Here is a 23,701-nt window from a genome sequence, read left to right on the forward strand (position 1 = left end):
CTGGGAAAGGCTGAAACAGCTAAGACTCTACTCCCTGGAGAGAAGACGGGAGAGGTATGCAGTAATATATGTCTGGAAGATCCTGGAAGGAATTGTGCCAAATTTTGGCATTGAAAGCTACACCAATTCCAGAACGGGACGACACTGCATAGTGCCAAAGATCCCAGCAACGCCATGACACTTCAGGACCAGTTACTGCAACATCCTGGGTTTCAAGGGCCCACAGCTTTTTAGTATTCTTCCAAAGTGCCTGAGAAACCTGCACAGAGGAGGTGCAGGCGTTTTAAAATCAAAGCTGGACCTCTTCCTGTCGAGAGTCCCAGATGAACCTACCTCACGGCAAGAAGTCCAAATAAGGGTAGCTATATCAAACTCCATTCTTCACCAAGTGCCACATATTGGAGGAGGATCTCAGTAATAACAGTGTAGCAAAACGGCGGTGCATCAGCATGGCCGCAGTTATGAGCTGAAACTAAAAAAAGAAAAAGTACATATATTATATATATTATATATATACATATATATATATACATATTACACATACACCACACACACAACATATATAATATATATACACACACACACACACCATATATATATATACATATATAATCATATATACACACGCGCAACACATATATATGTATACATACACACACACACACACAACACACACAATATTATATATATATATATATATATACTTTATTTAAAGCAGCAGAAATTCAACAAAATCTGTTACTCTGAGTTTCTCGTTGCCGTTCATCAGACAGTTTTTCCTATATATATATATATATATATTTATATATAGATAGATATAAAGACAAATATATATATACACATATATGTTTATATACATACATATATATATATATATATATATATATATATACAATCTATATATATGTGTGTGTGTGTGTATTTGTGTGTGTATATATATCCATCTACGCATCTATCTTATGTGTGCATATTTACGCATATACGTACACTCACACACTCACTCTCTCTCTCTCTCTCTCACAACACATAAGATGGTACAATTTGTTTTCTAAACATTTCAAGTTACCACTGAAATGCTTGAAACAGAGATATAAAGAGAGAGGAAGAGCGAAAGAGAGAGGGGCGGAGAGAGAGAGAGAGAAACGGCGACAGCGAAGCAGAGAGAGATGAAGAGAGAGAAAAAGAGAGTGGAGGTAGTAAGAGATGGCAAAGAAAATTGATTAGGGGAGGAGAGAAGAAGAGAATTGCAGAGAAGGAGGAGGTTGAGGGTGGGAGCGATATGACAGTATCAGAGAAAAAGACTTTCTGGGTGGACCGGATCAATAGAAAACTAGACGTATTGGGTTTTTTATTTATCTATCTATCTATCTATCTTCTATCTATCTATCTATCTATCTATCTATCTATCTATCTGTCTGTCTGTCTGTCTGTCTGTCTGTCTGTTTGTCTGTTTGTCTGTCTGTCTGCCTGTCTGGCAGTCATTCTGTCTGTATTTGCCTGTCCCTCAATATTTCTGTCTGTCTAACTTTTTCTCTCTCCCTCTATCTATCTATCTATCTATCTATCTATCTATCTATCTATCTATCTATCTATCTATCTATCTTCTATCTATCTATTTATCTATCTGTCTGTCTATTTATCTATCTGTCTGTCTATCTATTTATCGATCTGTCTAGTAGTCCTTCTGTCTCTATCTGCCTGTCCATCAATATTTCTGTCTGTGTGCCTTTTCTCTCCCTATCTCTCGCTCCCCCTCTCTCTCTCTATCCTTCTATCTATCTAACACGCCCTCTACAACTCCCTTCTCTCTATCACCACTCTTATATTTACTTAACACACACAGTCTCTCTCTATTTTCCTCTACTCATCATCTCTCTCTCTCTCTTTCCCTCCGTCTTTTCCCCCTCTCTTTCTTTCTCTCTCTCTCTCTCTCTCTCTGTCTCACTATCATCCAACCCATTCCTACCCTGTAAACGATACTATATAAATCATGCGATGTTTTAATTACAAACCATTTCCTTTTCCGTTTTTTCGTACTTTTTCATTTATTTTCACATTTAAAAATATTTTCCTTCTCTTTTCCCCACATCCAGCGCTCCCACCCTCATCCCACCCCCAGACCACAAACACCTCCCAACACCACACCACCCACAACTTATTACGTAAAGTTTGTATTTTTTTTCCTTTTCTTCATGAGTATACTCTGATATTTGGTCACATCTGGCTTTAAGAAAATGGTCGTGTCACGATGACGACGATGGTGGGGATGACGGACGACAACGATGACGATGATGATGATAGTGCTGATGATGGTGATGATGATGACGATGATGATGATGATGGTGATGATAGTGTTGATGATGGCGATGACGACGACGATGATGATCAGCACGAGGGGATGTTAATGATGATGATGGTGTTGATGACAACGATGGTGACAACGACGACGATGATGATGACGACGGTCGTACTGATGACAATAATGGTGGTGAAAGTGATGATGGTGATGGTGAGGGTGAGGGTGACGATGCTGATGATGGTGGTGGTTGTGGTGGTGCTGGTGGTGATGTAATGATAATGATGATGATAATGGTAGTGGTGGCAATGATGATGGAATTAATGGTGATAATACTGGTGATGAGGATAATGATGGTGGTTGATAATAATGATGACGATAGCAATGATAACGACAAAAAAATTCAATGAACGCACTCAGTCCCTCATCAGTTGTCGATCAAACATCATCACAATTTCAACACTTCCCGGAAATATTATTTTAATTTTTTGGTGTGTCAGCAAGATAAGTTGCTAGGTTACTGTAGAACTGACATGACTGACGAACATGGGCAGAAAAAGAAATGTTGAAACAAGGACAATATCAGAAATATATAATGTCAGGTTGCAACTTACCTTAAATAAATGATAAATGGTTTAGATGTGAGGCGGCTACGAACAAAAATGCAAAACAATAGCTAATGTATATGCTGCTACACAGAATGTCTTTCGACTTCGTGGCATAAATATGAGAGATTGTGCAAAGTAACGCAAATAAGAAAGATGGTGTGTCTTTCGGCCTTGAGGCTAAAAGAAAAAAAAGAAAAGAAAAAGAAAAAATAGATTAGACAAATCAGGAGATGCAAAGGAAGCGGCTAACCGGTTCAACAGTCAGGTAAAAAAAGAAGAAGAAAAAAAAGAAAAGAATATGAAGCAGAGAAACAGGGAGAGTAAGGTCCTGCAGTATCTTATTGGAAGGGAGAGAAGGAGAGGTTGTCTTATTGGAAGGGAGACAAGAGAATTTAGAGAGAGAGGAAAAAAACTGGTGAGAGAGGAGGAGAGAGAAGAAAGACTGAGAGAGAGATGGGGGAGAGAGACAAAGAGACACAAAGACACAGAGAGAGAGAGAGAGGGGAGAGAGACAAAGAGACACAAAGACTGAGAGAGAGAGAGAGAGGGGGAAAGACAAAAAGACACAAAGACAGAGAGAGAGAGAGGGGGGAGAGAGACAAAGAGACACGAAGACAGAGAGAGAGAGAGAGGAGGGGAGAGAGACAAAGAGACACGAAGACAGAGAGAGAGAGAGAGAGAGAGAGAGGGGAGAGAGACAAAGAGACACAAAGACTGAGAGAGAGAGAGAGGGGGGAAAGAGGGCACAAAGACAGAGAGAGAGAGAGGGGGCTGTTGTAAAGTGTGTCCAGAAAATTCGCTGTGAGACAATTTCACTATATGTATATTAAAAGCAGGAATTCTTAATAATAATAATAATATGAATAATAATAATAATAATAATAATAATAATATAATAAATAATAATAATAATAATAATAATAATGCATAAACTTCCGACTTGTCTCTTGAGGTCTCTGGGTGAGACTTGGAGTCAACTTGTACAAATGTAAAGCAAAAGTCAAAATAATAATAATGATAATAATAATAATAATAATAATAATAATAATAATAAAAAGAATGATAGATTTTATAAAAGCATTAAATAGGGAAGTCTTTATTCAACGTCAACCATCAAAAAGAAAAACGTGATGAGGTCATTTCAAACGAAATTTTGTCACGGCGAATTTTCTTACGGCAAAAATGTTTACGGCAAAATTTTCTATAACCGTCATTAATACAGTCAAAATAAGGAAAGACGGAAAGAAGAGAAGAGAGGGCTGGATGGAAACTCAAATGTGTTGGGAAGTAGGTACAAAGATGGAAGGTTGAGTAGAAAAGTAGGACGACAGAAAGATAAATAAATCGATGCAAAGGAGGAGAGAAAGGTAGATAAAGGCAGAGAGAAAGATATATGTACTAGCAGAAAGAAGTCCCTCCGGGTGGTTTTCTGCTAGCCACATGATAATATTTTCACATTTGATTCCCAATTCTGATAACTTTTATGATATTGCCTGTTGAAATGGACAGGTTCAAGCGAAAGAATGCCCATATATCTTTGGACGCCCCATGTTGAATTACAAAATTCTAATGTGATATTTATGTAATAATGAAATCAAATCTGCAGTGTGCGTATGTGTGTGTATGAGTGTGAGTGCATGTGTGTGAGATAGAGAGAAGGAGAGAGAGCGTTGCAAACAATAAATGAAATAAACATGAAATGAAAAACCGTATGAATAAAAGCTCGCCAAAAACTATCTTTTACCAAACATTTAAATGAACTTGAAATATTCAACAATAAAAAGAAGTTTCAGAAAGTAAATTTTCTTGAAAACTTCAATTTATAAAAAATCTCACTTGCTTAGTGAATATTTCTTTCAGTAAGTTATCATCGTTGTCTGCAAATAGTGAAATAAAATTTGAAATGAAAAGATTAAATTTGAGTGTGAGAGGTTTCGCATATGGAAACGGAAATTTTCGCCTGCAGCAACTGTTGCTATGCCAATATCGAAAGCTGACTTTGAAAAACCTTTGTAAAGAAGTGAATCATACTTATAAAGCAAAACCATTTACTTTTTAATAGAAAATAATGAACTGAAGACCCCTTTTATGTATCCGAGGTCAAATTATTCATGCATCCCAAATATGGAACCGATTCGTGCAGCCGTTTATTTCGGGAAAAACGAATACACACACGCGCGCGCGTGCGCAGACACACATACACACACAAACATGCAGGTCTATTTTATATATAATATATATATTCATAGGTGTAGGAGTGGCCGTGTAGTAAGTAGCTTGCTTCCCAACCACAAGGTTCCGGGTTCTGTTCCACTGCGTGGCACCTTGGGTAAGTGTCTTCTACTATAGCCTTGGGCCGACCAAAGCCTTGTGAGCGAATTTGGTAGACGGAAACTAAAAGAATCTCGTTGTATATATATATGTATGTATATATATATAATATATATATATATATATATATATATATATATATATAATATATATATATATATAATATCATACAATATCAAAAGGAACTCTATCTCTCTTAAAAATATCTTTTGATAAGCATAACAAATGCGCAACCGGTATAAAGAACTTTCACCTAATTAAATACACTCTCCCTTACTTAAATTATTTTGTCACCATTTTCTTCATTTCCTTTTTTTTATATATACATATATATATATATATATTTATTGTATATATATATATATATATATATATATATATATATATATATATATATATATATATATATGTGGTGTGTGTGTGTGTGTGTGAGTGTGTGTATGTTTGTGTGTTTGTGTTTGTCCCCCCAACATCGTTTGACAACCGATGCTGGTGTGTGTACGTCCCCGTAACTTAGCGGTTCACCAAAAGAGACCGACAGAATAAGTACTAGACTCACAAAGAATAAAACTTGGGGTCGATTTGCTCGACAAAAGACGGTGCTCCTGCATGGCCGCAGTCTAATGACTGAAACAAGTAAGTGTATGTAGATAGATATATGTATATATATATATATATAATATATATACATACATACATACATACATACATATATATATATATACATATATATATATATATATATATATATATATATATATATATATATATATATATACATACATACATATATATATATATATATATATAATATTATACATATATACATACATACATACATATATATATATTACATATATATATATATATATTTTCAGTTCCCCTCGCCCGCCCCTACGTTTAACACACACCTCTAACTTTCAACCAACTTCATCTCATGTTAAACTTTACAAAATTATATTTTTATCTTATTTTATTTTATTTTTATTTTTACTTTTATTTTTACTTTTATTTTTACTTTTATCCTACTTCCATTTATTTTTATTTTTAATTTTATTTTTACTTTTATTCTACTTCCATTTATTCTCATTTTCATTTTCATCCCTTACCTTAACTCTTATAATTTTTATAATTCTTATATTTCATTTCTAACTATTACATTGTATTTCTTATTTTATACTGTATTTCTTATTTCTAATCTTTACCCTTACCCTCATTCTTACCCCTAACTTATCGCTTTACACCTCTATATATGTTTATTTACTTACCTATGGATCCACCTTTTGAATATACGAGCGTCCGCGTACGTGTGTATACGCATACATGCATATGCACGCGCATATATGTACATGCATACTTCGATATCTTATAGCTATACCCATGTGCGCGTGTGTCTCTGTGTGTGTATATGAGTGTATATGTGCACGCACATACGGACACACAGCCGTGTGTGCGTGCGCGTATTGACATGAGTACAGGATTCTTTACATACGTTCTTATACACATCCTTTAATATCTTATACCTGGACCTAGAGGCGTGGGCATATACGTGTGTGTATGTAGTGATGGGCGCGCGTATATACATGTGAGCGTGTACGCGCGTAATGTCCGTGTATATATGCGGATATTCTGTTGTATGTATGTGTGTGTACGCGCGTGCGTGTGGGTGCGTGTGTGTTTATGTACGTGTTTACACGCGAGTGCATGTGTATGCTTATAGGCTTGGAGGCGTATATATACGCGTGTATGTGGGTGTATGTATCCATGATGATATGTATGTACTAGAAGTCCATTTAATTCAAGGAACCAGATTAAATGCTCATCAGCTCTGATTTACAACGCATTAAGTCCCCAGACGAAACTGTTGATTTACTGACAATTCTACAACTAAATTTTATCAATCTCCTGACCACCATGCTTGGTCCGTAACCTCTATACATCCCTTATCTTTACATTCTTTTACACTTTTATCATGTTTTTATCAGGTTTTTTTACTTTTATTTCTATTCTATTTTTACTTATAACCTTATGGCCTTTACATTTATTTATATTTCTTTATACTTCTTTATACCCCCCCTTTACATCTCCTTACAACTCTTTATATCTTTATCCTCTACATTTTATATTATTCTATACTTACACTTTTTATACATTTTTTACCCCTCGTCCCGAACTCTCGCCCCTCCATCTTCACCTCTATTATGTATTTATTTATTTACATTACCTCAACATCCAATTTTCCTCCTCATTCTACATTGAGAGAAAAAGAGATGGACGCTTCAAACTCTATGCTGCTGCCGCATAACGTACGTCGTACGTGAATGAGAGGATTTGCATCCCCAACCAAGAATTTTTGATGTAACACATGTCCTTGTGGAAGCTGTTGTGCGCGGCTGAAGAAGGCCACAGACATACATTATGCATTGTTTATAAATCTGTCTAATAAAGGCCCGAAACATATGTACCGCTGAATCATTCGCATCATGTTTTTATTTTATTTTGATCAATTTACTCCACCACCTACACCACCAAACGGTATACACAGGTGCTTATAATTATCAAGTACTCACCCCGAATTTCTATATATATATATATATATATATATGATTGATTGATTGATTTATTTTAGTTTCAGCTCATGAGCTGTGGCCATGCTGGGGCACCGCCATTTATATATATATGTATACAAACACACACACACATATATATATATATATACACATATATACATATATATACGTATATATATATTTATATACGTATATATATACATTTATATACGTATATATATGTAATGAAAATTGGTATTATACATATACATATATATATATATATATATATAAACATATACATACATACACGACTTATCCTTATATGTATATGGATTAAGGCGTGTGGCTAAGTGGTTAGGATATTCGTCTAGCGATCGTAAGAGCACGGGTTCGATTCACGGCAGCGCGTTGTGTCTTTGAGCAAGACACTTTATTTCACATTGTTGCACTTCACTGACTTGGTAGTACCTGTAGTACCTGTATTTCAAAGCGCTACCTTTGTTGTATTCTGTATCACGCTGAATCTCTGTGAGTTCTACGTTAAGGGTACGCGTGTCTGTCTGGTGCTCATCTACTTGCACGTGACTTCCCCGAGCAGGCTGTTCCGTTGATCGGATCACTCACCCTCATAAGTGACGGAATGCCCATTTTTATCATATTCTTATATTCTTATATTTGTTTCAATCATTTGACTGCGGCCATGCTGAAGCACCGCCTTTTGTCGAGCAAATCGACCCCAAGATTTATTCTTTGCAAGCATAGTACTTATTCTATCGGTCGCTTCTGCCGAACCGCTAAGTTACAGGGACGTAAACAAACCAGCATCGGTTGTCAAGTGATATTGGTGGGGAGGGGGGCAGCCACATACATACAAGCACGGGATTCTTTCAGTTTCCGTCAACCAAGTCCACTCACAAGGCCTTGGTCGGCTCGAGGCTATAGTACAAGACATACCCAAGGTGTCACACAGTGGGACTGAACCCGAAACCATGTGGTTGGTAAGCAGGCAAGTTACCACACAGCCACTCCTGTGCCTATATTAGAGAAAGAGAGAGAGAGAGAGAGAGAGAGAGAGAAATCGACAGATAGACAAAGTAATGATTCCTACATATCTATAGACTTATTTCTCGTATTTTTTGTGTATAATTATCGAATTCTCTCCCTTCCTCACTCCCTCTCCTACTCACTCATTCTGACTTCTGATTCTAACTCTCTCTCATGCTCACCTACCTACCTACCTCCCTACCTACCTACCTACCTACCTACCTACCTACATACATACATACATACATACATACATACATATAATGCATACATACTCATATACATACATAAAAGTATATACACACATGCATACAATTTAGACACTCTCGCTTTCTTTCTCTATGTGTGTGTGTCTCTATCTCTCTCTTACACACACGTACGTACGCACACACACACACACACATATACATACACTCGTCTTTTCCTTCTTTTCTCTTCCTCTCCCGTTTCCTCCCTCCTTCCATCGCCCCACCTCCACCCTGCTCCCTTCCCATTTTTATCACTCTAATCTCTAACCCTATATCTACCACAATCTCCCGGGACTAATACATTTAAATATACACCCCACCCTCTACCCCAGCGAGCAAAAAAAAAAGAGAAAAAGAAAAGAAACATTGCCGCTGAACAAATAAACAATTATACAAAAACAACATTAACAACAACAACAAATAATAATGATAATAATAATAATAATAATAATAATAATAATAAATAATAATAACAACAACAACAATAATAATAATAATAATAATAATAATAATAATAATAATAATAATAATAATGACGGTATATAACAATGATGACAAAAATAATAATAATAATAATAACATAGATAATAATATAATAATAATAATAATAATAATAATAATAATAATAACAATAATAATAATAATAATAATGACGGTAATAATGACAATGATGATAATAATAATAATAATAATAATAACATAGATAATAATAATAATAATAATAATAATAATAATAATAATAATAATAATATAACAACAATAATAACAAAATGACGGTAATAATAATAATAATAATAATAATAATAATAATATAATATAAATAACGACAATAATAACAAAATGACGGTAATAATAATAATAATAATAATAATAATAATAATAATAATATAACAACAATAATAACAAAATGACGGTAATAATAATAATAATAATAATAATAACAATAATAATAATAATGATAATGATAATAATAACAATAATAATAATAATGACGGTAATAATAACAATGATGACAAAAATAATAATAACAATGATAATAATAATAATAATAATAATAATAATAATAATAACATAGATAATAATAATAATAATAATAAAATAATAATAATAATAATAACATAGATAATAATAATAATAATATAACAACAATAATAACAAAATGACGGTAATAATAATAATAATAATAATAATAATAATAATAATAATAATAATAATAATAATAATAATAATAATAATAATAATAATAATAATAATAATAATAATAATAATAATAATAATCAAGCGAGCAAAAATATATAATTGTTTCTTTATTATTGCCAGAGGGCGAATGGGAAAGGAATAAAATAGCAAGAATAACAAAGACATAAAGGAGAAGACGAATGTATTCTGTTATTCTTTTGTTTTTTTTCATTCTTTTATTCTTTTACTTGTTTCAGTCATTTGACTGCGGCCATGCTGGAGCACGGCTTTGGAGTCGAAAAACAAAACAACTCCAGCCCGTGCTTATTCTTTGTAAACCTGGTATTTGTTCTATTGGACACGCTTGCCGAACAGCTAAGGGTACGGGGACGTAAACATACCAGCATCGGTTGTCAAGCGATGGTGATGGGGAGACAAACACAGACACAAAGACACGCATAAATATATACATATATTTATGTGTATATGTCTCTCTCTCCCTCTCTCTTTCTCCCTCTCTCTCTCTCTCCTCTCTCTCTCTCTCTATATATATATTATATATATATATATATATTATATATATATATATGTGGAGGCACAATGGCCCAGTGGTTAGGGCAGCGGACTCGCGGTCGTAGGATCGCGGTTTCGATTCCCGTTGTGAGTGTTTATTGAGTGAAAACACCTAATGCTCCACGAGGCTCCGGGGACAAACACAGACACACAAACATACACACACACGCACACACACACATATATATATACATACATATACATATATACGACAGGCTTCTTTCAGTTTCCGTCTTCCAAATCCACTCACAAGGCATCGGTCGGCCCGGGGCTATAGTAGAAGATACTTGCCCAAAGTGCCACGCAGTGGGACTGAACCCGGAACCATGTGGTTGGTAAGCAAGCTACTTACCACACAGCCACTCCTGCGCCATATAATATATATATATATATATATATATATATATATATATAAACGAAAACACACAAATACATACATACCCACATATGCACACACCACACACACACTCTGATATATGTATATAAATACATACATATAGATACATACATATATAGCAATGTGATATCTCAGAGCGAGAAGTAAACAAAAGCAGCACGGAATTGTGAAGTATATTTGCCAACTCAATGTGGGGGTCCCATAGGGGACGATGCCACTGTTGTTTATAACCCCAGGAGGACATCTCCAGCTGACTTACGACACATTATCTGTTTCTGATTAGTATTTGCGAAGGGAAATCATCGGTCTCATCTCTAGCTTTACGTGATACACACGGACCCGGGTTTATGAGGAGTAACCCGTAATCAGTGTGTGAGTATCACCAGTTAGTGATGAGAACTCATTGCAGACGCTAAATATTATATGGAGGAAACGTCCTCTGGGGCTAGAAACAACAGTAGCATCGTCCGCTATGGGACCGCCACATTTATTTGGCAAATACATTTCACGATTCCGTGCTACTGCTTCTCGCTCAGATATTTAATCTCGCTTGTTTCTCCATTTTCGAGATCAGCGACAGTTTGTCTCTGGAAAAAGCATTTTGCGTTTGGAATGAAGTTCTCATCGGTAGATGGTGATTATAACACGCTGATGACGGGTTACTATCCAGAAACCCGGGTCTGTGTGTATCACGTAGGGCTAGAGATGGGAACGATAATTTCCCTTCGCAAATACTAATCAGACACAGACAGTGTGTCGTTAGCCAGCTGGGGGAGATGTCTTTCTGGTGCTATAAACAACAGTAGCATCGTCCCCTATGGGACCGTCACAGTGAGTTGGCAAATATACTTCACGATAGACACACACACACACACACACACACGACTGGCTTCTTTCAATATATATATATATGTATATATATATATATATATGTGTGTGTGTATATATATGTATATATATATATATATATATGTGTGTTTATATATATATATATATATACACACACATATATATATATCTAGATTCCATCTAGATTCCTTCCTCTCTTTCGTCCAATCTTTCCATCCAGCCCTCCACTTCACTTCCACTATCTCCAACACCTCTGTCTCCTTCCTCGACATTTCGGTTAGCATTCTTCACTCCACTCTTACCACCTCCATTCACTACAAACACACAGACTCACACTCATACCTCAACTTCTCTTCCTCCCACCCAGAACACACCAAGCTTTCCATCCCCTATTCCCAATTCCTCCGTCTACGTAGGCTCTGTAGTGACGACCATGACTTTGAGACTCAGTCTCAACGTATGGCTCACCACTTCACCCTACGTGGATACCCCCTCACCACTATCCACACCGCCCTTGCCAGAGCATGGTCCGTGGACCGTGTATCTGCTCTCTCTCCCCGAACCCGCCCTGTAGTCTCCCGCCTCCCTTTTCCCCTCACTTACCACCCCACGACCCTACGTCTCCAACGCACCATTCTTCGAGCTTTCCGTCATCTCCAGTCCGACCCGTCCACTTCACACCTCTTCCCTAACCGACCCCTCCCCTCTTTCAAACGAGCCCACAACCTTCGAGCCCTTTTGGTCCATAGCTCTTTCTCTGACCCTACCTCCCAACCCGGCTCGTTCACCTGCTCCCGCCCACGTTGCCGCACTTGCCCTTACCTCTCCAACACCACCCGCCTCACTAGCACCCACCATCGACCCTATCCCATCATCCACTCCTTCACCTGCACCTCCAGCAATATTATCTATTGCATCTCTTGCTCTCTCTGCAATTCCTTGTACATCGGACAAACGGGACGCCGCTTGGCTGACCGGTTCGCGGAACACCTTCGTGACATCCACCTTGCGAACGACACACCAACACCGTCTCACACCATTTCCGCTCCACCGGTCACTCCTTGCAACACCTATCTGTGTTCGGTTTGTCCTTACACAGAGGCCATCCGGATTCCCGTTTGCGCCGTGAACAGGAATTAATCTTCTCTCTTCGCTCTTATACGCCATTTGGTCTCAACTCTCCCCCCCTCCCCCCCCCCCTCCTCATCTAACCCCCCTCCCCCCTCCTCACCTATCCTTTCTCTCCCCCCGACCCCTACTTCTTCCAGTCCTTCAGCCTTTTCACCCCCTACTCCCCCCCTCTCCCCTCCCCTCTTTCTCTTTCTCCCTCCCTCTTCCCCTTCCCTCTCTCCCTCCTCTCTCTCCCCTTCCTTCTTCTCCCCCATCCTCTCCTCTTCCCCCTTCTCCTCCCCCTCTTCTTCCCCTCCCCTTCTCTCCCCCCTCTTCCCCCCCCCCCCCCCTCTTCTCCTCACTACACCACATGACTTTACACATCGCATCACATATGATGTGCCATACTAATACACACACCAACTAATACATACTAATACGTACTAATACATACTAGTACATACTAATACTTACACCAACCCTATACATACACACGTCCAGACCCCGCATACGCACTTATACTCTCTCACACACACACACACCTATACATACCAATACGTACTAATACATACTAATACATACTAATACATACACCAACCCCATACATACGCACGTCCAGACCAATCCTACGCACTAATACTCTCTCATACACACACACACCACCCTTATACATACTAATACATACACCAACCCTATACATACACACATCCAGACCCCTCACGCACTTTTAGCTGGTCCCTCAACCCTTTTATCAACCCTATTATCTCCCCTTATTTCGCTCTCGCGTCTCATGTTTGATCTTTGACCTCTGGCCGAAATCAGATCGCCATGTTGATTCGTTAGCTACTGCACGCATTTTTTTTTCTCTCTCTGTGTATCTTTCTGTTGAAGAGCGTAGGCTCGAAACGTTAAAGACTTGTTTTATTTATATTTCCCGAGCGCCATACTAATACAATTGTTCGTTTGTTTTCCACCTGCCTTCGTCTTTTGTTTATTTTTCATAAAGCTTCCCCCTATATATATATATATATATATATATATATTATATATATATATATATATATATATATATATATATATATATGTGACCTCGTGTGTACCGTTGGCAATTTTTTTTTCCTCTGTCTTCCCTTCTCTGGATCTTCTTCTCCTATGTTTCCGACGAAGAGCTCCGCTCGAAACGTTAAACTCTCCTTCTTTCCTTCTTTCCTGAGTGTCCAATAATACTATATTTGTTCCACGCGGCGAGCTGGCAGAAACGTTAGCACGCCGGGCGAAATGCGTAGCCGTATTTCGTCTGCCGTTACGTTCTGAGTTCAAATTCCGCCGAGGTCGACTTTGCCTTTCATCCTTTCGGGGTCGATAAATTAAGTACCAGTTACACACTGGAGTCGATATAATCGACTTAATCCGTTTGTCTGTCCTTGTTTATCCCCTCTGTGTTTAGCCCCTTGTGGGTAGTAAAGAAATATATATTTGTTCCACGTCCTCGCGTTGTTGTGTTTTTTTTTTGTGCTTTCTTGTTTGGATTAACTTTATATATATATATATATATATATATATATATATATATATATATATATATATATATATATATATATATATATGGATGAATGAATTATCCTTTGTTTACTGTTAACATGGAAAATTCAATAAACAGTTACCAGGGTAGCAAAATTCATGCAAATAACAAGGATGTCGAAAGTGAAGGAATTTGAATAGCATCTGCGTTCAACTCCATTTATTTACTCATATATATCTTTATATATAAAAGTGAAGTTGTGTGAGTGTCTATCTCCTACGATTTAGATTCCTAACTACTCCCACATTTTGCGGTGCAGTTTAACCAAATTCGGGTATCTTATAGTCGTGATTCATATCGAGTCCGTCTGGGTATTAGCGCGCGTCTACGATGAGTCTACGATTTTAAAAATAATTTAACATCATTTTTTATTCCATTTTAATGCATAATTTTTCGTGTGTCGATGGCGGCGGAGTTGGCGTCCATGCTCACAATGCACCTGTGTTGCTTCTTCCCCTTCTTCCCTCACTCGTGAAGCTGTGGCGAAGGGAGTGTAAGGAAATCAACGTCGTAAAGCGTTGTCAAGGAGACCAGCGTTCTTTTAGAACAACGACTTCATGGCTTGAAGTCGCCAAAACAGAAATCGCTAAAAAAGCTGAAACAGATCAAAAAAAAAAACGGCAAAAACCGCCACACGGGGCAGGTTTCCTGTACAAACAATTTGCACAACCGAATGTTTTAGTTGTTGCACAAATCATCTATATATATAAAACTCTAGTTGTGTGAGTGTCTGTCCCCTTCGATTTAGATTCCTAACTCCTCCCACATTTTGCGGTGCAGTTTAACCAAATTCGGGTATCTTATAGTCGTGATTCATATCAAGCCCGTCTGACTATTAGCGCGCGTCAACGATGAGTCTACGATTTTAAAAATAATTAACATCATTTTTTATTCCATTTTAATGCATAAAATGCATCGTGTGTCGATGGCGGCGGAGTTGGCGTCCACGCTCACAGCTGCACCTGTTTGCTTCTCCCCCTTCCCCCTCCCTCGTGAAGCTGTGGGGAAGGGAGTGTAAAGAAATCAACGTCGTAATGCGTTGTGAAGGAAACCAGCGTTCTTTTAGAACAACGACTTCATGGCTTGAAGACCCCAAAACAAAAATGGCTAAGAAAGCCCGAATTTATAAGGGAAGTAACTCTCTAAAAATGCTTATATAGTTATTTCCCTTACAAACCCGAGCAACGCCGGGCAATACTGCTAGTTATATATAAAAGTGAAGTTGTGTGTCTGTCTCCTACGATTTAGATTCCTAACTACTCCCACATTTTGCGGTGCAGTTTAACCAAAACCGGGTATCTTATAGTCGTGATTCATATCGAGCCCTTCTGGGTATTAGCGCGCGTCTACGATGAGTCTATGATTAAAAAAAATTACCATCATTTTTTTTCTATTTTAATGCATTTTTCGCTATTATATAGGGAAGTAACTCTCTAAAATGTCTACGATGAGTCAACGATTTAAAAAAAATTACCATCATTTTTTATTCCATTTTTAATGTATTTTTTTGCTATTTTTTTGCTATAACTCACTAAAAATGCTTATATAGTTATTTCCCTTACAAACCCGAGCAACGCCGGGCGATACTGCTAGTCTATATATACATGTATGTATGTATGTATGTATGTATGTATGTATGTATCTATGCATGTATTTGTGTATGTGTTTGTCCTCCCAACATCTCTTGGCACCCATGTTGGTGTGTTTACGTCCCCGTAACTTAGCGGTTCGACCAAAGTGACCGATAGAATAAGTACTAACCTTACAAAGAATAAGTCCTGGGGTCGATTTGTTCGACTAAAGGCGGTGCTCCAGCATGGCCACAGTCAAATGACTGAACAAGTAAACGAATAATATATATATATATATATATATATATATATATATATATATATATATATATATATATATACAACAACAATTGAGGAACGGCTACAATAGGCCGTTCAACCCACTAGAAAAAGCAGCCAGGGCTCCAACCGCAAATAGTAGTAATTCCGAAATCTAAGGAAAAATTAAAAAAACATTTACCCTGTTCTTCTTTAGACAATGCATTGTTTCGGCGTTTTTTAATGGTAAACCAGCCTGATTAAATTAAATTAAACTTAATCAAGTCAATCTTCCAAAAGGCCACGCGCTCGTCAGCAAAGGAGCCTGAAGGGACAGAAATTACACGAGGCAGCTACATCCATGCCTAGGTAATATCTGACCTAAAATTTTCAAAGTCATCGTACTCGCGCCAACTTATCGGCAGCAAATATAAACTACCGATTCAATCTCGGAATTAATCAGAAAATCATCAATTAATCAATTTAGGGTAGCAAAAAATTCAATAGAAATTATTTTGCCACCATATTCTCTTTTCTCTTTTACTCTTTTACTTGTTTCAGTCATTTGAATGCGGCCATGCTGGAGCACCGCCTTTAGTCGAGCAAATCGACCCCGGGACTTATTCTTTGTAAGCCCAGTACTTATTCTATCGGTCTCTTTTGCCGAACTGCTAAGTGACGGGGACGTAAACACACAAGCATCGGTTGTCAAGCAATGCTAGGGGGACAAACACAGATACACAAACCACACAGACACACACACACACACATATATATATATATATAAATATATATGACAGGCTTCTTTCAGTTTCCGTCTACAAAATCCACTCACAAGGCATTGGTCGGCCCGGGGCTATAGCAGAAGACACTTGACCAAGATGCCACGCAGTGGGACTGAACCCGGAACCATGTGGCTGGTTAGCAAGCTACTTACCACACAGCCACTCCATATATATATATGATGTATATGTATAAGTAGTGTGTGTGTGTGTCTGCGTGTGCGTGCGTGTGTGTGACTCAGTATGTGTGTGTGTGTGTGTATGTGTGTGTGTGCTCGTTAAATGTGCATGCAATGTTGTCGGGACATTTGATCCAAGCATCCGTAGATGAATTTCTGAGGAATGGTTCCTGAAATCCAGAAATAAAATATGAAGAAATCAGAGAAAATTAAAATGTTTTTGTTTATTTATTTATCTATTTATTTATTTTGTCTTAGCTTATTTGTTTTTATTTTTATTTTTATAATTTTTCTTTTTTCTTTTTGTTTGTTTTCCTCTTTATCTTCTGCTTTTCTCATCTGCAATATAGGGAAGTCTTGCAAAGAAAAACAAACAACAGTATCGACAACAACAACAACAGCAACAACAACGCGGAAACCTTACAAAGGGAAAGACAGAAGGAGTGATTTAATGACGGTGTGAGCAAGAAATTGGGAGAGCGTTAGGGAGAGAGAGAGAGGCGGAGGGATGTAGTTTGGGGCAGAGAGAAGGATGAAGAGAAGAGAGAGGCGCTGAAGTTAGGGAAGAGAGGACGGCTCTGTGTGTATGTGTGAGAGAGGGAGAGAGAGAGAGAGAGAGAGAGAGAGAGAAAGAGACAGAGACAGAGACAGAGTGTGTGTGTGTGAGAGAGAGAGAGAGAGAGACAGAGACAGAGTGTGTGCGTATGTGTGAGAGACAGAAAGAGAGAGAGTGTGTGTGTGCGTGTGTGTGTGTGTGTGTGAGAGAGAGAGAGACAGAGACAGAGTGTGTGTGTGAGAGAGAGAGACAGAGACAGAGACAGTGTGTGTGTGTGTGAGAGAGAGAGAGAGAGAGAGAGAGAGACAGAGACAGTGTGTGTGTGTGTTCGCGTCTAAGATGAAGAGAAAGTGTGTGTGTGTGTGTTTATTTGTGAGAAGAAATTTGCAGATGTGAACAGGATGTATCGTAAGGAAGACTATCAGAGAGAAAGACAGAAAAATACAGAGAGATAGAGAAATAGAGAGAGAGAGAGTGAGAGAGAGAAGGAGAAAGACAAGGAGAGAAAGAGAGAAAAATAGAGAGAGAGAGTGAGAGAGAGAAGGAGAAAGACAAGGAGAGAAAGAGAGAACATAGAGAGAGATAGAGAAATAGAGAGAGAGAGTGAGAGAGAGAAGGAGAAAGACAAGGAGAGAAAGAGAGAAAAATAGAGAGAGATAGAGAAATAGAGAGAGAAAGTGAGAGAGAGGAGGAGAAAGACAAGGAGAGAAAGACAGCGACAAAGCGAGAGAAAGAGAGCAACAGTGTGCGTTAGTGAGTGTATGCGTTAGTGAGTGTATGCGTTAGTTAGTGTATGCGTTAGTGAGTGTATGCGGTAGTGAGTGTATGCGGTAGTGAGTGTATGCGTTTGTGAGTGTATGCGTTAGAGAGTGTATGCGATAGTGAGTGTATGAGTTAGTGAGTGTAAGCGTTAGTTAGTGTATGCGTTAGTGAGTGTATGCGGTGGTGAGTGTATGCGTTAGTGAGTGTATGCGGTAGTGAGTGTAAGCGTTAGTTAGTGTATGCGTTAGTGAGTGTATGCGGTGGTGAGTGTATGCATTAGTTAGTGTATGCGTTAGTGAGTGTATGCGTTAGTTAGTGTATGCGGTATTGAGTGTATGCGTTAGAGAGTGTATTCATTAGTTAGTGTATGCGTTAGTGAGTGTATGCGTTAGTGAGTGTATGCGTTAGTTAGTGTATGCGGTATTGAGTGTATGAGTTAGTGAGTGTATGCGGTAGTGAGTGTATGCGGTAGTGAGTGTATGAGTTAGTGAGTGTATGAGTTAGTGAATGTATGCATTAGTGAGTGTATTCATTAGTTAGTGTATGAGTTAGTGAGTGTTTGCGTTAGTGAGTGTATGCGGTAGTGAGTGTATGCGGTAGTGAGTGTATGCATTAGTTAGTGTTTGCGTTAGTGAGTGTATGCGTTAGAGAGTGTATTCATTAGTTAGTGTATGAGTTAGTGAGTGTTTGCGTTAGTGAGTGTATGCGGTAGTGAGTGTATGCGGTAGTGAGTGTATGCGTTAGAGAGTGTATTCATTAGTGAGTGAATGAGTTAGTGAGTGTATGCGTTAGTGAGTGTATGCGTTAGAGAGTGTATTCATTAGTTAGTGTATGAGTTAGTGAGTGTTTGCGTTAGTGAGTGTATGCGGTAGTGAGTGTATGCGGTAGTGAGTGTATGCGCTAATGAGTGTATGCGGTAGTGAGTGTATGCGTTAGTTAGTGTTTGCGTTAGTGAGTGTATGCGTTAGTTAGTGTATGCGCTAATGAGTGTATGCGGTAGTGAGTGTATGCGTTAGTTAGTGTAGGCGTTAGTGAGTGTATGCGGTAGTGAGTGTATGCGTTAGTGAATGTATGCATTAGTTAGTGTATGCGTTAGTGAGTGTATGCATTAGTTAGTGTATGCGTTAGTGAGTGTATGCATTAGTTAGTGTATGCGTTAGTGAGTGTATGCATTAGTTAGTGTATGCGTTAGTGAGTGTATGCGTTAGTGAGTGTATGCGGTATTGAGTGTATGAGTTAGTGAGTGTATGTGGTAGTGAGTGTATGCGGTAGTGAGTGTATGAGTTAGTGAGTGTATGAGTTAGTGAATGTATGCATTAGTGAGTGTATTCATTAGTGAGTGTATTCATTAGTTAGTGTATGAGTTAGTGAGTGTTTGCGTTAGAGAGTGTATGCGGTAGTGAGTGTATGCGTGGTAGTGAGTGTATGCGGTAGTGAGTGTATGCATTAGTTAGTGTTTGCGTTAGTGAGTGTATGCGTTAGTTAGTGTATGCGCTAATGAGTGTATGCGGTAGTGAGTCTATGCATTGTTAGTGTAGGCGTTAGTGACTGTATGCGGTAGTGAGTGTATGCGGTAGTGAGTGTATGCGTTAGTGAGTGTATGCGTTAGTGAGTGTATGCATTAGTTAGATGTATGCGTTAGTGAGTGTATGCGTAGTGAGTGTATGCGTTAGTGAGGTATGCGTTAGTTAGTGTATGCGGTATTGAGTGTATGCTTTTAGAGAGTGTATTCTTAGAGAGGTATGAGTTAGTTAGTGTATGAGTTAGTGAGTGTATGCGTTAGTGAGTGTTTGCGTTAGTGAGCGTATGCGTTAGTGAGTGTATGCGTTAGTTAGTGTATGCGGTAGTGAGTGTATGAGTTAGTGAGTGTATGTGGTAGTGAGTGTATGCGGTAGTGAGTGTATGAGTTAGTGAGTGTATGAGTTAGTGAATGTATGCATTAGTGAGTGTATTCATTAGTGAGTGTATTCATTAGTTAGTGTATGAGTTAGTGAGTGTTTGCGTTAGAGAGTGTATGCGGTAGTGAGTGTATGCGGTAGTGAGTGTATGCGGTAGTGAGTGTATGCATTAGTTAGTGTTTGCGTTAGTGAGTGTATGCGTTAGTTAGTGTATGCGCTAATGAGTGTATGCGGTAGTGAGTCTATGCATTAGTTAGTGTAGGCGTTAGTGAGTGTATGTAGTGAGTGTATGCGGTAGTGAGTGTATGCGTTAGTGAGTGTATGCGTTAGTGAGTGTATGCATTAGTTAGTGTATGCGTTAGTGAGTGTATGCGTTAGTGAGTGTATGCGTTAGTGAGTGTATGCGTTAGTTAGTGTATGCGGTATTGAGTGTATGCTTTAGAGAGTGTATTCATTAGAGAGTGTATGAGTTAGTGAGTGTATGCGTTAGTGAGTGTATGCGTTAGTGAGTGTTTGGTTAGTGAGTGTATGCGTTAGTTAGTGTATGCGTTAGTGAGTGTATGCGTTAGTGAGTGTATGCGTTAGTGAGTGTATGCATTAGTTAGTGTATGCGTTAGTGAGTGTATGCGTTAGTGAGTGTATGCGTTAGTGAGTGTATGCGTTAGTTAGTGTATGCGGTATTGAGTGTATGCTTTAGAGAGTGTATTCATTAGTGAGTGTATGAGTTAGTTAGTGTATGAGTTAGTGAGTGTATGCGTTAGTGAGTGTTTGCGTTAGTGAGCGTATGCGTTAGTGAGTGTATGCGTTAGTTAGTGTATGCGGTAGTGAGTGCTTGCGTTAGTGAGTGTATGCATTAGTGAGTGTATGCGTAGTGAGTGTTTGCGTTAGTGAGTGTATGAGTTAGTGAGTGTATGCGTTAGTTAGTGAATGCGGTATTGAGTGTATGCGTTAGAGAGTGTATTCATTAGTGAGTGTATGCGTTAATGAGTGTTTGCGTTAGTGAGTGTATGCGGTAGAGAGTGTATGAGTTAGTGAGTGGTATGCGTTAGTTAGTGTATGCGGTAGTGAGTGTATGAGTTAGTGAGTGTATGAGTTAGTGAAAGTATGCATTAGTGAGTGTATTCATTAGTGAGTGTATTCATTAGTTAGTGTATGAGTTAGTGAGTGATTGCGTTAGTGAGTGTATGCGGTAGTGATTGTATGCGGTAGTGAGTGTATGCATTAGTTAGTGTTTGCGTTAGTGAGTGTATGCATTAGTTAGTGTTTGCGTTAGTGAGTGTATGCGTTAGTTAGTGTATGCGCTAATGAGTGTATGCGGTAGTGAGTGTATGCATTAGTTAGTGTAGGCGTTAGTGAGTGTATGCGGTAGTGAGTGTATGCGGTAGTGAGTGTATGCATTAGTTAGTGTATGCGGTATTGAGTGTATGCTTTAGAGAGTGTATTCATTAGTGAGTGTATGAGTTAGTTAGAGTATGAGTTAGTGAGTGTATGCGTTAGTGAGTTTATATGCGTTAGTGAGTGTTTGCGTTAGTGAGTGTATGAGTTAGATAGTGTATGAGTTAGTGAGTGTATGCGTTAGTTAGTGTATGCGGTAGTGAGTGCTTGCGTTAGTGAGTGTATGCATTAGTGAGTGTATGCGTTAATGAGTGTTTGCGTTAGTGAGTGTATGAGTCAGTGAGTATATGCGTTAGTTAGTGTATGCGGTATTGAGTGTATGCGTTAGAGAGTGTATTCATTAGTGAGTGTATGCGTTAGTGAGTGTTTGCGTTAGTGAGTATATGCGGTAGTGAGTGTATGAGTTAGTGAGTGTATGAGTTAGTTAGTGTATGCGGTAGTGAGTGTATGTGTTAGTGAGTGTATGCGTTAGTGAGTGTATGCGGTAGTGAGTGTATGAGTTAGTGAGTGTATGAGTTAGTTAGTGTATGCGGTAGTGAGTGTATGAGTTAGTGAGTGTATGCGTTAGTGAGTGTATGCGGTAGTGAGTGTATGAGTTAGTGAGTGTATGAGTTAGTGAGTGTATGCATTAGTGAGTGCATTCATTAGTGAGTGTATGAGTTACTTAGTGTATGAGTTAGTGAGTGTATGCGTTAGATAGTGTATGCGGTATTGAGTGTATGCGTTAGAGAATTTATTCATTAGTGTGTGTACGCGTTAGTGAGTGTTTGCGTTAGTGAGTATATGCGGTAGTGAGTGTATGCGTTAGTGAGTGTATGCGTTAGTTAGTGCATGCGGTAATGAGTGTATGAGTTAGTGAGTGTATGAGTTAATGAGTGTATGCGTTAGTGAGTGTATTCATTAGTGAGTGTATGCGTTAGTGAGTGTATGCGGTAGTGAGTGTATGGGTTAGTGAGTGTATGCGTTAGTTAGTGTATGCGTTAGTGAGTGTATTCATTAGTGAGTGTATTCATTAGTGAGTGTATGAGTTAGTGAGTGTATGCGTTAGTGAGTGTATGCGTTAGTGAGTGTATCCGTTAGTGAGTGTATGCGTTAGTGAGTGTATGCGTTAGTTACTGTATGCGGTAGTGAGTGTATGCGTTAGTGAGTGTTTGGGTTAGTGAGTGTATGCGTTAGTGAGTGTATGCGTTAGTGAGTGTATGCGTTAGTTAGTGTATGCGGTAGTGAGTGTATGCGTTAGTGAGTGTTTGCGTTAGTGAGTGTATGCGTTAGTGAGTGTATGCGTTAGTGAGTGTATGCATTAGTGAGTGTATGCGTTAGTGAGTGTATGCGTTAGTGAGTGTATGCGTTAGTGAGTGTATGAGTTAGTGAGTGTATGCGTTAGGGAGTGTCTGCGTTAGTGAGTGTTTGCGTTAGTGAGTGTATGCGTTAGTGAGTGTATGCGTTAGTGAGTGTATGCGTTAGTTAGTGTATGCGGTATTGAGTGTATGCTTTAGAGAGTGTATTCATTAGTGAGTGTATGAGTTAGTTA

Source organism: Octopus sinensis, linkage group LG15 (assembly GCF_006345805.1).
Source record: "Octopus sinensis linkage group LG15, ASM634580v1, whole genome shotgun sequence".
NCBI lineage: Eukaryota > Metazoa > Mollusca > Cephalopoda > Octopoda > Octopodidae > Octopus > Octopus sinensis.